The 15,613-nt window shown below is 35.6% G+C and overlaps 1 protein-coding gene across 1 annotated transcript in view; it reads left to right on the plus strand.

Moving 5' to 3' along the window:
* The window catches only part of Kul (Kuzbanian-like), a 460,233-nt gene that overhangs the window by 216,268 nt on the left and 228,352 nt on the right, over positions 1-15,613 (plus strand). The window lies entirely within an intron of this gene.

The following is a 15,613-nucleotide window of genomic DNA, read 5'->3' on the forward strand; positions in this document are numbered from 1 at the left end:
TTCGAGGCGGACATAACTATCAGGTGTGTGAAGTGGAAGATTCAGGAGCAACTTCAAAAATTTTAACTGAACGCGTTCAACTTGAGAAAAATAATTTAGCGCCCAGATTTCTGAGGAGTATAAGAGCACGGAAGAGATCATACTGTTATAAAGAAGCATTTTAGATTTCCAACTGTCAGATTTGTAATATGATAGAACGTTTAAAACTCTTGGTATCGCAACAGAGCTCTTGGAAACAAAAAACTCGCATGCTAATCTGAATTTGCCCGAGGAAGCAAGAGGTACACCTAGGTATGTGAAGTTACTTCTAACTTTTATTGGGATACCATTATATGTAAAAGAGGAGTGTTTCCTGATGCGGCCAGCTCTGTTAAATGGTACTATAACTGTTTTTGAGGTATTCACTACAAGCTCATTTCTTTCGCAGTACTTAGCCAGTAACGAAAGTTTAAATTGGGCATCATGCCACGAATATGCAAAGATAGCCAGATCATCGGCGTACAGCAACATCAGCAGGTCTGACTCGTTATTGATGCTAATACCAGTAGCCCCATTAGAACGGAAAAAGTCCACAATGTCACTAATAAAGAGTGAGAATAGCAGAGGACTGAGCTTTTCCCCCTGAAGAACCCCTCTATCGACCTTTATTTTCCTAGATTGAGTGGCTTGTTGATCAATGAAAACAACAGCATTATCATAAATTTTTTTAATCAATCTTATACATTTCGAACTAATTCCTAGATCAAATAGCTTAAGCCAAAGAAGGTCATGGGACACAGAGTCAAAGGCTTTCATAAAATCTACAAAGATGACCCATACTTGACTGTTTTTCAACCTTAACTGAATATTAATTGCAGAGTTCAGAACAAAAATAGCATCAACGCAACTCTTGCCGGCTCTAAAGCCGTATTGTTCTATAGGTAGCACCTCATTCGATTCAACCCAACTACTAAGTCGATTATTTAAAATTTTTGTAAAAATCTTTGTAATATGTATTTTTATTGCCAATTATATTATTAGGAACGGACCAATTTGGATTTTCCTCATGATTAAAATAAGCTGTATGAAAGTTATAATACACTTGGCCTTCGGCTGATAGTTTGGGGTCACACCTGAAGAAGTTCTACACCGTGAAGCCGGCAAAGCAATTCTAGTTAATAAAAGGTGGGTGTTTTTAAGCAAACAGAGCTCCTGCAAGCCGAAATCAAGCTACAATCTGGACCATTACTTGGACAGGGCTGGCTGGGCTAGTGATCTTTCTGCTACCCTTTGGCCGCAAATGATTTATTTATTTATTTTTTTTTTGTAGTACTGTAGTCTACGAGTCATTTGGCAGATCCTAGTTATACTTATAGGCAGAATCACTACTGGTTATACTATACTACAGGTTTGCTAGGTTCGTTTCAGGATAGAAAAGTAGGTAGATCTCTAAATCTCCCATTATATCCTTCAAGGAAAACATAGATTATTTTAAAAGTCTCCTTACCCTTGTTATAACTTCGCTTACATATTATGTCTAACTAACTTAATAAACGCTACCAGGATGATTTCAAGCGAAAATATCTCAAAGTCTCGACAAAGTTTCTGTAAAGTAACTTGATTGGCTCTTAAACTTCTCTTCAACAATAACAGGCTAAACTACAGAATTATTATTATAGAACCTCTTGCTAATTTAAGTAAACTTAAGTTCGAGGTTCAACCAATTTTCTTAATTCTCAACATCATATACGAAACATTCTACTACAGAACCCCTTTCGTCAAAATAGTGATAACTAAAATTAGTACTTTAGAACCTTTGTAATGGTTGTGTAGATTGGTTAGCCAGATTTTCAGGGACTTTGCTAGCCGAGCTGTATCCTTACAATAAGTATAATATTGTTAGATTTAGCTCCTTACAGCAGTTGGTTTCAAATTGCGGTGTAGCCTTCACTTAAAATTTTTTCAAATTTTTTAATGTATTGGATAATTGTAATAAGTAATTTAGGAAGGAAATACATGAAGTTGCTTTATCACTGTTTCATGAATCGATTAGTTTTAATTAATTTGATTACTATGTTCATATTTAAAGTTTCAATTACAACTAATGAATACTTTTAATAAACAAAATAAAACTTGAAACATGACCGAACGAACGGCAATCTCCTCTGATTTTAGTGCTCTATTTTGTTGAATTTTTCTTGTTCCAAAATTTTATATCGACTTATGTCGAAAAATCTAATTCTATCATTTCTAGAGGAATCGTACCTCTCTCAATTAGTGCAGTTGCCATCAGTCACCAAGATCTAATTTGAAGAAAGGAAATCCAAGTTACTTTAGATCTTACCACCAGCAGTTGGTACTAATGAAAAAAAAAAAAAATGGCGGTTCACACTTACTGCTGCTTCTAGTCTGGCAGCCAACGCTTCTTATTCTCTTCCACAGATGTTTGTTTTATGATTCCAATTTCCTTTCAAGTACTAAATTCACTAATATGTAAACTAGCTTTTTTTTGAGGGGCTTCCTAAGATAAAATTAGGTTTGTATTTTGTTCTGTCTCCCACTTTGATCTTTCCCAAAACGAACTATGATAGCCGAAAGAAACTTTCTCTGTAACTGTAAATGTTAGATGAAGGTGATTGAATGAGGCTAACCAACCACGAAATTTGTAGCGAGTGCCGAACCATTTACAGGAAGTACGATGTGGATCAAATTGCTGATAATGGATGGCAGCAAACAGTCGCCCGCCGAGACAGAATAAGACCTAAATGAAATCTTCCCAGTTGCTATCCTTGAACTGAACACCTCCAACTGTGAACGGTTTTCCTACTTTAAGTGAAAGTGTTGCAGATTGCTTTTTTTTTGCACATTGCACTGGAAAAAGTTTTGCGTTCACTCTTACAATAGTACGATATGAAAGGCTTTTGAAGTGATATTGAGTCCATTACTCAATATTTAAGAATTTTTAAGAGAAAAGCACTATACGAGATGTGGCTATTAAATAACGAGACTATTGCTGTAAAACATTTTATTTTAAATTTATACTAAAACTGGGATGTTGTACTTTTGGCTAGAAACGTCTTGACAGACGCAGTGTGAGCCGGCGCATTGTCTTGATGGAGAACCCATGACTGGTTCTTCCACAAATCGGGTCGTTTTTTCCTTACTCTTTCACGAAGTTAAGAAAGCACCTCACGGTAGTAATGTTGATTAATTATAATCTATATTTTCATCCGTTTTGGTCGTGGAAGGGCGACAAGGGTCTTCTCGGCCATCTTGGAAACGTTTGAACCACTCAAAAACTTGCGCACGTGATAAACATTCATCGCCATAAACTTCTTTTAATAAAAGATAAGTTTCAGTAGCGGTTTTACCCAGTATCATGTGAAATTTCACGACAATTCGTTGCTCTACTACATGTGTAGAGTATCATGTTTTCGGCAAAACGAAACTAACACCTCTTACACAAACGACGGTTCCGGTCAGACAGATTTCTCTGCAAACACGTGAGACGCTGCAATCAAAAGAGAAGGCTTTACGCTGCACAGCTGTCGGTTGTTGGGATTTAGGAACATCAGTCTCGTTATTTAATAGCCGTACCTCGTATTACGGCTCAGAATCTGCGAACAAATTCAATTCTTTCTGTACTAATCTGGTTTTAGTCAGGCGCCAAGGTAGCCGAGCGGTCATAGGCAAGACCAGCAAAGCTAAGATGTATTGTTGGTTTAGTGGTTTCTAGGGCGATTCCCCTAGTCTAGGACTTACATTTTATTTAATGGTTAATATAAGAATTTAATAGTAAAGTTTGTTTGCTAGTCGCTTCCATCCAGTAGGCACTGCTTTACTTTAAACTGACTGTACTCCTGAAAGTCGGATCAATTAGTCCATGTTCATGATTGAAGTACTTCCTTTTTTAAGCAGGATAAGAGGAATTAATGTACCAGTTACAAGAGTAAATCGATATATAGAGGCCCAGATTATCTGCAGCACCATCTACGATGGTAAGAGTGGAATACGGTAACTCTGCGTGACGATTCTTTGTACTTAGAACTTTTAACTTCATTTAACAGAAGTTTTGTAGCCAATAAAAAATAAAAATTCCTAATTAACGTGGCAAAATTATCCCATTTATTGGCACATTCACATTACAAATGTAAAATTCCATTAGTGTTGACATATTTAGTGAAGGGCAGTTTGCCTAACCTCACTTATTGATTCAGAATTACAACGCTAGTTTCATTATTTTAGTAATTATCTTCAAACTGGTGATTGCTTTAATTAATTGCATATATAGTGCTCGCTAACGAGTACCTCACCTTTCGCCGCCTCATTTTATACAAAAATTTGCATGATTTTATTTCCACACTTAACCGGCCATTTCAATTTTATTGCTCTTCCCTTTCGATCAAGTTTCATTAGTATTATCTAATTTTCGCTTATTATATAAGTATATAATTTTTAGTTTTAAATTATTGGATTTCCCTATTTGTTGTTCTTATTACCAGTTCACTAATTTTTCTTTCTACCCAATTAATTGGAAAATTGAACTTATTAATTCTAAATTCGTTTGATTTCAATTCATTTACATACTTAATAAATTAATGCAATATATTCAGTTTAAATATTTATCACTTTTGTCCTTTTCCATCACGACAACACACCAGCTCACACCTCAGCAGTTGTGGTCGCAAAATTAATGGAAATAGGGTTCCAACTCGTTTCACATCCCCCCTATTCTCTAGACTTGGCTCCCTCGGACTACTATTTGTTCCCCAATATGAAGAAATGGCTGGCGGGAAAAAGATTTTATTCAAACGAGGAGGTGATTGCAGAAACGAATGGCTATTTTTCAGACTTGGACAAATCCTATTATTCGGAAGGGATCAACAAACTAGAGCAGCGTTGGACGAAGTGTATAATCCTAAAAGGGGACTATGTTGAAAAATAAAAAAGGTTTACCCCAAAAAATTAAGTAGTTTTTATTTTTGCACGGACTTTTCAAACGACCCTCGTATATGCAGTAAATAATACTTTTTTGATTAAATATGTGTCATAAACGGCACAATTTCAATATTTTTTCTAAGTTATACATATATCTTAGACTTGCCCTTAACAATTTACCAGAAATGGTCGCATTTGTGGTGCGTACAGTATAAATTGATGGCAACCAAATTTTTTTTTTATTTATCCTTTTAATGTAATTTCCACCTGTACCTACAGGGTACAATAGGTAAATGAGATAAGTGTATAAATAAATAGCGTGGCAGACGTGAATGACGGTGATCCAGTGATGGCCGCCATTACTCACCCAGTTGGTCCACGGGGCCAACGGCGCCTCAGCCGTCTTCGAGGATTGGAGGGTAGCTGTAGTTGTAGACAAGTTTGCAGCTAAAGGGTTGGGATGAACTGAGAGTTTTTGATGAAAATTTTTATATCGGATTTTGGCAAGTTCGGAGATGAGTGGAATTTGGAGATCTGTATGTATTTTGTGGTTGGCTAACATAGAATGGAGCGTCTACTATGCGGCGGAATATTTTGGATTGGAGTGTTTGCAGTCTATTGATGTTGGATTTTTTAGCTGTTCCGAAAAGTTCGAGTCCGTAAGTTCATATTGGTGGTGAGAAGAGCTGTATAGAGTCGTCGTTTGTTCTGTAGTGAGAGTTGTGAGCGTTTGTCGACTAGTCTGGCTAGAAGTTTGTATCGTTTGTTTAGTTCGGTACGTTTAAGACTCGTATGGCAACCAAATTTAAAATAAATTTTGAGTTTTAAGAAATGTAAACTGAGTTTAGCTTTATTTAGATTTCCTGGAAGAGCCTAGGAGTACCTATTCCCAAATTTTAAAATCGAATTTTCATCTGATATCCCATAATTAAACGCAGTAATGAAAAAAATGTTTACATGGAATAGAGTGGGCGAAATAAATGTAGGCATCTTGAAGGAGCTGAAACTTATGGTCCCTTTGGATATCATCGTAGGTTTTATCGATACTATGGTTTCCCTAAATCAGTTGACAGTGGGTTTACCCTAATTTTACCGGAAATGGTGCTAATGATTTTCTGGGAAAGTACAGGAAGTCCTATCACTTTGAAACATTTTCCTAGAAAAAAAAAAAGGTTCTGGGGAATCTTAGGATGATATATTGATGGGGTAATGTGTCGTGTGATGATATAATGTGTTGTCTGATGAGGTGGAATCTTCAGTACTGCAGGTTACGTTACTGTCAATTTATGTAGTCCAATTCAAAGCGTTTTATGTTAACTTCTGCCACTCTTATTGTCATGTTGCTGAAATCAGATAATCTTTTTAATAATAATCGCTACGATTGATGGAAATGGATTAGAGAGGGTTTCAGTTTTACAATTTTTTATGTTGAGGTTATGGCTGTGGTTAGGGGGTAAATTGTTTATTGATGTTTAATTCCTTTGATGTCTTAAAAGTATTTCTGGCTTTCTCCTTAAACGACACTAGATCAGTATTAAATTCTTTTATACCTATATTCCGTTTTGTAATAGGAAACCTGAACAGAAGAGCATTTACCCACGTGAACCCCTACCCAATTCTTTGATCATAATGTCCTGTAATCTACATGTTACATCTGGACATTCCTAAATAGGTATTCAGAGCTTGTGTCCTTGAATATGTCCTGGGGTTGTCCTTGGGTGTTGCTAGTATCTTTGCACTTTTTAATTGAATAACATTTAGATCAGCCCACGTTTTAGTAACTGGCTCACACCTTAAGTTGAATATTTTATGCTGGCAGATCAAATAATTATAATACTTGATTTGATTGAATATTCAAATAAGCTCCCGTTGTACTCGGTGTTCTTGTACGAACTGGAAAAATGAAAGTGTTCAAATTACTGTAATTGGGAAAGTTTTTAAAATTGGAAAAGAAATTTACGGAAAATACATGACTCCGATAATTTTGATGAACATTGATGTGTTTAAAGCTGTCATTATGCAGGTTAACTGCATATAATTACTGCAGAGTAGATCTTTTACATTTTTTGTAAAAATAATGAATTTGAATTTATGAACTTCTCTGTATACTGTTCATTAAAATTTTAAATAACCCCCAAAGCCACCTCCCTCAATCAGTCAGCAATTGCAGAGCGTGAGGTTGGAACTTAATTGAAGTCCAATTCTCTAATCAATCAATCAATCAATCAACTAGTTACAAGTCCAAACTGATTAATCAATCTCTGATGATGAATTGAATTTCGACGGTCAAAATCATCGGTAGTGGCAAATATCTATTGCTGCATATTTACCAAAATGGTAGTTTTAGCGGAAGATGTTTTAGCGAAAATCTTGGAAGGCTTTGCTTGAATTTTTCGCCGTTCAAAGCAGATACCCAGTTTATATTTTGGGTTTATTTAGTTTTAGGGTCTAGATAGTAAAAATTGGAACCATTTCTGTCTACTTAGTTGCAGACCTAAGGGGGAGCAGTTTAGACATTTTTTTAGTTTTAAAAAAAAAGTTCTCTGGCATAAAGGAATTATCTGGCTTTTGACCTTAAACTTAATTCTTGAAATAAACACTAACTTCTTTGGCTAAACGGTTCTGTCAGGCAGATTACCTCTTTCTACACTGGAGCTTCTTCTGTCTCAAGATCTAATGATTAGTTTTAGGATAGAATTTAAAGTAAATCGTATATTGTAAACTTAGCTCTTTTCGCAACTCTCGTTCTTTTAATTAATTTATTAAAACTGTCCGGTAGGACAGTTGTATAAGGGTTGATCGTCAAAAACTGCACGAAAAAGCGTAACGTTGAAAAACACCCAACATTGACAATTTTTTTCTCTTTTTCTATAAAAGATAAAATTCCCAAATTTTCTTTATAATACAGGGCAAATCCTGCTTTATAATTATTTTAATTTTTTTTGCCAGACTATTTGACAAACGCTGAAAACTCTCACTACAGAACAAACGACGACTCTATACAGCTCTTCTCTCACCAATATGTACTTACGGACATACGAACTTTACGGAATAGCTAAAAAAAATCCAACATCAATAGACTACAAACACTCCAATCCAAAATACTCCGCCGCACAGTAGACGCTCCATTCGTATGTTAGCAACCACAAAATCCATACAGATCTCCAAATTCCACTCATCTCCGAACTTGCCAAAATCCGATATAAAAATTTTCATCAAAAACTCTCAGTTCATCCCAACCTTTTAGCTGCAAACCTATCTTCAACTACGCTACCCTCCAATCCTCGAAGACGGCTGAGGCGCCGTTGGCCCCGTGACCAACTGGGTGACTAATGGCGGCCATCACTGGATGACCGTCATTCACGTCTGCCACGTTATTTATTTATACACTTATCTCATTTACCTATTGTACCCTGTAGGTACAGGTGGAAATTACATTAAAAGGATAAATAAAAAAAAAATATATATTTTTGCAACAACCCAGATCAAATAGAGTTCGAGAAAAAAGTTGCCGAAAATGAGCAAAAACGGAAAATGTTCTTGTTACTGTTTTTTTGTAAACAACGTAGCGCCTAAACGCGTGAACCTATTTTTGTGAATTACGTGTCATTCGATTTAGTATTTCATGTAGATGTGCCTTTTGGGGGTTTTCATTACAGACTATGTAATTAAAAACAGAATACTAAATACCTTAAACTTAATAAGATTGAGATGTGCCTTCTAATTTGTTATTTAGAGTAAGATATTTAATATATAATAAATTAAATTGGCCAAACTCATATAATATGTGGGTATTTTATTTATACAGGTTGTGCTGTTTAAAGGTTAAAACCGGAAGCTATATCCCCTACATTTTATATTCGCTCAGACATTGCCAGGTTTAGCCGCCCTTAAACTTCTTTATTAGACAGGGGTACCACCTTATTTTACTGTGGTTTCTAGATCCTAGCTGGATCTATGCCAACTGGGCCCATCACATGCCACTTAACCTGCTTTATCTGTCGTACTTTAAAAGAAAAAAAGTATTATGTGGATAAAAAATAAAGTCCCTTGAGGAAATAATGAAATTTACAGCTTAACTTGAGCATTTTTATTTTTTTGTTAAATTTCAGCTAAAATAAAAGCAACTATTTTTTTTTTGAATTTAGTTGTATTCTCTTTCTATTTCAACAGTGTATTTCTCCTCTTGAAAGCAAGTAATTCTCGCCGAAAAGACGGAGGCTTTTTATTTTTAATTTTTTTGAGTAATCTTCAAAACGACCTTTGTTAGGCTCTTCTCTAGTGCCAGGTGGTGGCCCTTCTCTAGTGCCGCCAAGTGATGAATCCAATCATCCAGGTACTCTAGCGAAAGTTGAAGTGGGCCATAATTTGGAGCTAACTTCACTTTTCCTCAATTAACCCTTCATAATTGTTCTGAAGATAGGTCCTCTGAAGAGGATTCTAGGTAGTTGTGTAATCTCTTCTAACACCTAGTCTACTTGCTACTCTAGGAAGTTCTAGAAAGAAAGGAGAACCAGTATAATCTCCTTGTGAACCCATGCACTTTCTCCAGAAATTCTATTGGTCGAGGAGTGCTCTAAGGGGGAAATACCAGGATTCGAGAAAAGCCGACAGATTGAGACAACTACTCTCTAGCACTAGATCCATCCCTTAATTATTCTAGGGAGAACTTTCCCTGCCATCCAGATCTTCTGCGAAGCTGTTAGGTTAGGATGACCACTTCCGCCAAGTTCTCAATCCTCGTTATGAATTTGGTAGGGATTTAAAGTTTAAAGTAAGAAAATTGAAAATCAGAAAACTGCATCTTTTAAAAAATTTGTTTAATTTGGAGGATTTTGATTTGGTCGAAAACGAAACCTTACTTACTGAGTTCTGCGTGAAGGACATCGGTATTTGTTAGCGAGATTCTGATCACTCTAACACACATTCCGAGACTAATAGAGGAAGTTACGTCTAAAAACTTTTCATTTTCATTCAAGGCTTCTGCAATTATTACTTCCACAGTTTAATCACAATTTTAAAAATTTCATAGAACCCACAACTGGTTTTTATTGTCAGTTGGAGAAAGTTAAAAATTAATAACAAATTAAGAGAGTGGAGGATTAGCTGAGGGGTTAGCGATTACTGGATTCCAACTCGGAGATCATGGGTTCGAAACCAGCTGATGACGCCTTTCAGGTGAATTATCTGTCCGGAGCCACCCTGGAAAAAAGCTCCGGGCGCAAATAACCTCAAAGGTCAATGCTCCTTTTGGATGTAGATGATAGATTCGAAACTATAATGCCAAACTGTATCCCCCGATTTTGTTATCATTAGATTTTTTAGATTGCCTCCATATGATAGCAAATTTAAAGACGTATTCATGTCAAAACAAAAATACAAGAATAAAAATAAATGCACTTAGTTAAATAATTAAAAAAATTAGAATTACTCAAGTTGCTTGTAATTATTAAAATATGAGTTTTATTATTATAAGAAATTTTAGCAGAAGTATAGTGTGGAAGAAGAGATTGGAAAATATAGGTATACAATGGTAATAATGGACGCCTCAACAAAGACAGGAAATCTTTTGAATAGATCCCCATGTATTTGTATTAAATAAACCATTTCCGTTAGTGCCGAACCATTCCAGTATATTGTGTGCCATGGAGAATATTTCATTCTCCATTTTGTTGATTGAACATGCATTATGGTGGTTCTGGGTAATCTCTGTTTCCCAGTTTCTCCATTGTAAGAGAGGTTTCTCTCTTCAATCTATTCTCATTCTCTCTCTCTTTCTGTATTCCCAAATATTAATACCTTTTAGGGTCTTTTATTATATGAAAAGGTTTTATATTAATAAGGAAAATAGAAAGTGAAGTTGTCTGGCGTGAAAGATTCACTCGATTCTTCTACCCCAAATTCACTTAATTAAACTTTTTATTTAAAATATTTTCTTAGACAGAATCACCAAAATAACTAAAGACTTTATTCAGTAAATTATAAAATTCGTATTCTTGAAAACTTTAGAGAGGAGCTAAACCAGCCTCTCCTCAAGAATAGTATATAATAATATTTTATAAGTTAAAAGTATAAGTATAAATATAAATTAATATATACAGGGTGAACCAGTAACTAATGTCCATAGGCCTACTGTGTGTAGTGCATCTAAAGTGGAGTTCAATGACGTATTGGCCAACTTCATATTTTCCACTGTTCTTGTGTGACGTCACTTTAATTTTTTTTTTTCAAAAATCATAACTTTTTTTCCAATAAAAATGTCATTACTCAGAAAGTTTTAGTCCGAACTCGATTCTGATGACACGGTTAGAAAGACAGATAAATTTTCTAAAAATTGACACCATTTTGAAGTATAAGTCATTCTCCAAACAGCCTTAATCTTCCTCCGAATGCTGGAAAAATAAAACTAATCTACATTTTTAAGAAAACTCTTTAGGCTCTTATGTGATCATTATAAGATGCTGGCCACTTTTCATAAAAGTTTCCTTTCAAAAGGAATATCATTTCAGTTTAATGGGCTTTCAAACGGTATATCATTTTCCAGGATTCCTTTTATCTTCGTATGAGAAATTACGTTTGTTTTACAAGAAAACGTGTTTACGAGCACTCAACAGTGTTATTTTATCAAGTTGTTTAATTCATTGAAAACTTTTTTAGATGGACCAGTAGTCAATTTTAAGGTAGGCTGTCTTAAAATAAGATTTAAAGAAGATTTTTTTAAGAAAATCTATCGTGTCTTTCTAACCGTGTCATCAGAATCGAATTCGGACTAAAACTTTCTGAGTAATAACATTTTTATTGGAAAAAAGTAATGATTAAAAAAAAAAAAAATTGCAGTGACGTTACTCAAGAACAGTGGAAAATATGAAGTTGGCCAATACGTCATTGAACTCCCTTTATATGCACTACACACAGTAGGCCTATGGACATTACTTACTGGTTCACACTGTATACAACCAGACCGGCAATTTACAATGCTATAAATGGTTCGGGTGTATATAAAAAGTATTTAAACAAAAATTGACTGAAATTTTTACTAAACTGAAATTTAAATATTAATATCACACACTGATGTACATAACGTCCTGTATTAGTTTAGCTCCGTCTTCAGTCTTGGAGTTTGTTATCTATTCTTTGAAGTGATGTTGTTATCAGAGATTTGGAGATTTTTAATAAGGTTGGCCGATGTTGTTTTTATTAATTGTAGTTCTTTGTGAAACTGTTGTTTTCGTACAAACCAGGCTGCATTCCTGATTTCATTATTAAGTTTTGTACCTTCTACAATCTCATCACAATCCTTTGGTACATCACCTTTCTTCCAGACGTCATGAAAGACAGTGATTCTCTCGATCCCCTCTCTGTAAGGAGAGTCCATAGATAGCGAAATGTTGTTGGACTGTAAACTATGGAGGACACTTCATTCACTCTTGGTGTTGTGGACCTAAATTGCTATCATTTTTGCTGAAAACGCTGTAAATGCTTTGTTAAAGAAGGAAAGAAAAAGGGTTTTTCCGTAACTAGTTGAGACTTAGAAAATTTTCACCTAAACTGCTTCATAGATTCGTTATAAATTAGAGATAGATAATGATAGAGATGGGACGGGACCTTACGCCCCACGGCATCGCAGTCACAAAAGACTTATTGTGCCAGCCCCTTCTTAGTTCTAGTAAGCGAACCCTCCCCTCCTAAAGAGGTTGAGGACTTTCCCTACTAGTTCTTTTTGCGCTACTATCTCCTTCGGCCTCAGCGTTCCAAAGGTTTCATAGCGCGACCACTCAATTGCAACGCAATCGAACAACAGGTGAGAGGCCGTCTCCTCCTCTTCCTGACATAATCTGCACAACGGCTCCGAGCTGATAAGCCCCACCTTGCGCAGATGCTTCTTGAACCTACCGTGCCCCGTAAATAGGCCTGTAATCAGAGTAATCTGATTTCTACCCAAACACAGGGTCTCTTTGGTTCTTTGCTTACACAGCCAAGGCAGCATAGTCCTGCTGTGTTTAATCCCTGGACACATCACCCAGTTCTTTTCGTGCTCCCTCCAGATCCAGTCTCTGAGGGCCGCACGAACCGAACCCCTGGTGATCCCCAGGACAGACTCCGGACCGATAAAAGGAGTGTTAGATCCATTTTTACGGAAGTAAGTTAGCTGTTAACCTTACCCAACTCGCCCTACTCAAGATCTTTGTATTCTGTTTTATTAAATTTTAAAAAAAAATCTATTTGTTCAGTATTTTATTTATTAATTCTTTTTTTTATATAAAAATATTGAGAATTTATAGAAAAAAGTTATGATTATATATTTTATTCTATTTTTTGAGTGTATATCACTTGAATATTTCATTTTATGTGTAGTTGTGCTTACAGTAAAGGAATAAATGCTTACCAATATATTTACGCTTTCACTTTACACACCCTGGCAACATATCCATAGTTCTTCATGTAGGGCTCACCCACCCACCGTGCAGGGCCTTTACCTTTTACTTGGGACCAGTTTTTTTAAGGGTCTCCGCTATAAAATAAAAGCATTCTACCTGTGAGTAGTGTTCTGTGTAGCCTTTAGCTGGCCGGTCGTATTTTTTTTATCTACCCTCATAAAAAAAAGAAGTGGGTCCAGTAGGGGCAGTGATCGTACCGGCAGGGGCGGTGAGTTTAGAAGGGCGGCTCTGGATAAAAGTAATCCACGCTTTGCTTTATAAAAAAGTTAAAAAAAATAAAAATTGTGTGCCAATCGATAGAAGGGACGATAATTTGTTTTTGTAAGCCCTTTTCTTTTTGTTTTTATGATAAGCCAAGCTTGTTGGTCCTCAGGAGGATGAACACGGGCCCTTTAGAACCTCTATTTTCCTTATTTTTTTCCCCTGAATAAAATTTAACCAAAAATTACTTCATCGCCATTTACAATTATTGACAAAATACTCTACAAAGATTTGCAGGAAAAAAGTGAAACTATTTGTATTATTCCGTAAAATATTCAGCACCTTCATATTACAGATTTGTGTAATACAAAGGTACATTAGAGGCACTTCCAAATTTTGAACTAATTAGTTAAACGAAACTGCTCTATAATAATAAAGCTTTATTATATAATTTATAACAAAAATAACTTCTACATTAATAAATTTAACTTCTACATCTAAAAATAATGTTTCATAACTTTCGTCCATACACCTCTATCTCTTGCTGTGGTCCACCACCGGCAACCCCACTCTATCTGCCATCTCATCTCTCCATCTCCACACTACCTGACGACCTCTTCTTCTCTTCCGATTTCTTGGCGTCCACTCAGAACTTGCAGGATTTAGAATTGGAAGCCCATCGATTAACGTGGAAATGGGCTGGTCATGTGGCTCGAATGGAGGATAAAACGTGGGCAAAGAGAAGTTCTGAAACTACTCTATTCATGCTGAATTGGTTTTGTGAGATTTTGTGAAATTTTCACAATGAAACAGAAAATCGACGCTAGTAATAACCCCCAAAAAGATAACATGCTTATCTTCAAAGAAACCTTCCGTAGAGAATAATTCTTTTTCAATATTACTTATTAGGTTACTTCACTGCGGCATTTTGACTGAAAGTCTAGGGCTGTCTATTCTACATCCAGCTAGGGATGTATCTAATGGTCCTGTTTGTGATTGTTAATTTTTGTTATCTTGTTTTCTCGAAAACCACTCTAGCTGATTGCTTTTAATTAGGTGTACTAAATACTCACTTAGCTTTAAACGTTATTCGTGAATATTGACTTATGGAGAATTTCAGTGGCAGAAAGATATTTAGAATCTGAACAGCCGTTTATAAGACTTCTAGGATTTTAATCCTCAAAATATTGTTACTGATAGTATGCTGTTCTAATACTAAGGTGCTGATTATCAGAAATAAACTTTAGTTAGTTACAAATTAACCAAAAAAATTAAAGCACCATAAAATACCGTACCTATCTTTCTTCTATTTTTTTAAAAAATTGTTTCGAAACCTCTGCAGTCAGTAAGGAGGGGGCACATGAATACATCGGATCCATCGGTTTCCGTCCACGACACCTAATTGGTAGTTGGACGTTAAGCCCCGCCTGAAAAAGTAGGCGATTACTTTACTTACTACTTACTTACCTCTGCAGTCTACGCAAGATTATTAAAATTTATCAAATTTAAATTATGTAAAAGAAATTCAAGTCAGTTTAACCCATTTTCTATTTATTTTGAAGTAAATCTGGTTCTGACATTTAATTTTTAATAACGAACATAGTCTAGTTTAAATAATCTGAGAATGTATTGTATTATTTATTATAATTATGTTATTTTAAAATATTTTTATTTAATTATATTTTTAATGACAGACACTACTAAGACCCTTCTGGACCTACGGAGCTGAGCTGTGGGGCTCTGCGAAACCTTCCAACATCCAAAGAATCCAATCCTTTCAATCTAAAGTCCCTTCGGCATATCGTCAACGCTCTCCTTATTATGTACCCAATTTAACCCTCCGTACAAGACCTAAATATTCCTTTTGTCAATGACCTAATCCATTCTCAGCTTCCTTAATTTCCATAATAGCCTAAACCAGTGATGGGCAAAGTACGGCCCAACTCCGGCCCGCGAAAGTATTTAATCCGGCCCGCCGAGGGTCCATCGATATGGATAGTATATGGCCCGTTATAATTACGTTTTGACGGTCGAGAAATATAAAGTAGATTCTACTT

This window comes from Rhodnius prolixus, unplaced genomic scaffold (assembly GCF_049639745.1).
Source record: "Rhodnius prolixus isolate KJV_2025 unplaced genomic scaffold, Rpr scaffold_9, whole genome shotgun sequence".
NCBI lineage: Eukaryota > Metazoa > Arthropoda > Insecta > Hemiptera > Reduviidae > Rhodnius > Rhodnius prolixus.